This window comes from Teleopsis dalmanni, chromosome 2 (assembly GCF_002237135.1).
Source record: "Teleopsis dalmanni isolate 2A chromosome 2, ASM223713v2, whole genome shotgun sequence".
NCBI classification, from domain to species: domain Eukaryota; kingdom Metazoa; phylum Arthropoda; class Insecta; order Diptera; family Diopsidae; genus Teleopsis; species Teleopsis dalmanni.
Genome location: NC_051847.1, coordinates 7,454,419 through 7,458,149, shown reverse-complemented (window position 1 = coordinate 7,458,149; position 3,731 = coordinate 7,454,419).

Sequence of the window (3,731 nt, the reverse complement as noted above, 5' to 3'; positions counted from 1 at the left end):
AAGAAAACGAAAAATTGATGGAAACTATGAGTCCTAATGAAGAGTTTTCTTAACTGCAAATAGACTGAAATTATTCAGATTCCAACACCTTTAAATAAAATATTTTGTATATTTTGTGTATTATGTTGTAATCTTGTATAAATCCACCAAGATTACAACATAATATCAATACAACCATAAATTTATACTGACCAGTATATAAGTAAACATTTGCTATACACAAAGTGTAACCTCAGGTTTTTATGTTGAAAAATTTATGAAGATGTGAAGGAATTTTAAAATTCTTCCAAAATTGGATTGGTCATTAGCATTTCCATTTGTAGTTTCATTGTGACAATAAAATTTTAGATACTGGTACATTTTTTTTAGAGATATTTTAGTCTAATTGTTATAGAATAGTTATTTTGCTCTTCATTAGGAAGCACGAAAGAACAATATTTCTATCAAGTCCTTCATCACTTCTTAAAATGAACGACACAATAAATATTTGGACACATTTTGAGTCCTGTAAAATTTTTCTAAAAAGAAATTGCTTACAAAGCGATATATAAATTATAACTATCGGCGATCTTATGTTTATATTAGTATGGAACTTTATGATGTCAACTGTCATTATTATTTAATTAACATATATATTACTAATTGAGAAAACAAAATTGCTGGACTTGTAGCTTAAATTGTGCATTTATATTAACTGTATTAATGCACTCTACTTTAATTCAGGTTTTCCAAACCTATTTAGATTTTAAGATAGTTTTCTAAAACATATCTCAGAAAATCAAACTATTGTATACTTAAAAATAGTTCAAAAGTAAATTATTTTCTAAACTGAATTAAACTCAATTTTTTGGTTTAATATATTATATATTAGTATTTATTGGATTTATTGCCTTTAACAATTGCACTGTAAACATCAGGAATTTAATCCTGACAAAGTTGAATCGTAGATTTGCATGTTAATATCCAAACCTATCATTTGTAAATTTTATAGAAAATGATTTGTAGATATGTCGTGATTATTATATTATATACGAATGTAATATCTTTTGAAGTTTAATAAACTTCTTTTGTTTGAAAATTATGACCGTGATAAGCACTGAACATCTGATTCAGAGGTTGTAAGTCCATTAAACCCTATTATATATATAGTATAATCCACATATGTCTACTATAAACTATACCTAAGGATATGTTCAATGTAATTTTGGTTTAAACAAAGAAATTTACTTTTAATGTAAGTTATTCCTATATTATGATTTCCGAAAAGAAAGAATATCTAATCAAATTGAGAAAATAAGGCCCAAATATTTTGACTCCTTTTTTAATTATTAATCTGTTATGTTGGAAATCAACGCTTATGTAAAATTAGAAGACTCTCTGTCAACAGTTATACTTAGTATTGTTGTACACTTTGTTCAGTTAGAGATAAACGAAATCTATTGCATATTGAAATCTATTGAATATTGTATCTAATTATGTATTTTTTTTATCAAACAATGGAAATATATATGTCAAAATGCACGGACTTATATGATTAATATTTATCTTTTTCAACCAAAATTACTTTGAACACTTCTATAGCTTTAGACTATGGTGAGTAACAAAAGATATATCTGAGAAAATAATTTGCTTAATCCGCTTATGAAGAAGCAGGAAAAAAGGTCTATCCTGCAAAAGATTGATTCATGAAATGGCTGCGGACAAATGAGGTCGGTCAAATATCGGCATGTTATTCTCAATAATGATTGTGCTGATAAGAAAGGTTTAATTTTTCTAATTTGAATTAGTTGATTAAATTGTCTTTAAATATGAGAATTGAAATGCTTAGTACACAGCTTAGCATGATTAGGATGTTGCAATTTAAACAGGTTGCGCCCATCAAATATAGACACCAACGCAACAATGCCAAAGTTGAACGTAAAATAGCGTTTCAAAATGCTCATATGGCTGTTCAGTATAAATATTTTCATTTGATAATTAAATACATTATTTTGAAAATATTTATTATGCTGCATTAATTAATTTTCTTTAACGTTTGTGCTGTTAGTTTAAATACTGCAATTGTTTGTCAATCATTTAAATATTTTGCACAGCGAATACAAGTACAAGCTGCTCCTACATTACTAATGTTATTAAATGCATATATCGTATTATTGTCTGATTTTAGAAGGATAACTAACTTTTATAAATCGTTAGACACACCCTTTATTTGGAACATCATTGAAACAAATAGTAAAACATTGATAAAATAAAAATGAAGTACAACAAACTGAAATGATGAGAAAAAAATAAAAGAAAATATTATAATATGAAAAGCGAGAAAAAATAAAATCGGCAAAAACAAAGCTCAAATTCGCTGTAGAGTCCCTAAAGTGTATCCTCGACTATTTTCCGAATGTGAATGCGAATACGAATGTAGTGCGGTGTGTGTTAATGATATGATTCGTGAGCTGCGAGTGTGTGAGTGTGTGAGTTACGGAATACGATACTCGTACTACGTTTTTCGTAGTCTTTTTGTGTAGTAAGCGTACGTTTTATTCCAAAATGGCGTACAAAACAGAAGAGAAATTAAAATGTACAACAACAAAACAAACATTATTTGGATTGAAAAAAACAACAACAAAACACAATATAACACAACAACAATGAATGTATGTGTGGAAAAAAATGGCCGAACAGAAAACGGAAACGCAATTGAAGCTGAAAGTTAGGAGAGCATCTATCGTGTGTACATCTTCTTTATGAACACGAAATACAGAAATAAAAATGTACAGAACAATTTTTTTCTTACACAAACAAAAACGAGGCGAACAGATTTTAGTAAAATAAAAACATAAGAGGAAAAATATGAAAAAAAATTTTAATAAAGGAAAAAAAGTTCAACATACTTACAAGTACTAAACTTGCTAAGGACCGACGACGTCAGACTCACAAATAAAACTGATAAAAGTATAAATTTATTGCACTTTATAGTGTAGAATTCTTTTATAGTACAATGTTAATAAATATAACAAATAAATAATATATAATATTTAAATTAAACTCCCAAATTCAATCTAAATAATTTAATTACTATGTATGAAAACATAATGTTATATATACCATAAATAAGGAATTTAATTCTATTAATCTTCACTCTACTTATGTAAGATAATGATATATTAATTAATTAATTAATATATTAATTGTTAATAAAAACATATTTCTTTATTTTAATTTCCCAAAATGGCGGTCCTATTAGTATGCTGTTGCATCATAATGGCATACGTACATCGGATTCTAAATTGGGAAGTGGAGGATCACGTTAATCTTCCCACCTAGTTCCGCTTCTGAAGCAGATAAGAAAAAAGTTCAAGAAACAAAATAGTCATACTATATTTCTATAGAAAATAATTTTATATATACATTCAAATATTCGGACGAGTTATTACGCGAGCAGAATAACATGGGAAGATGAATGGATTTGGCAATATCTTTCTGGCAGCTTTCATATGCCTTTCTTTTAATATGTAAGTAAGCCAGTTAGTTTTGAAACCACTTACATGGAAATATGGGTAGTATCTCTTCTTAAATTAATTAATTTAATTTAATAAGTTGATCAAATTGGTTAACTATTTTTATTAGTGCAATTGCAAATCAACTACTTCAAATGTACATAAATTAAATCAGACCGTCAAAGTATTCAAGAATTATAATGTTAGCATAAGTCATCTAGGTTAGGTTTGACCGAA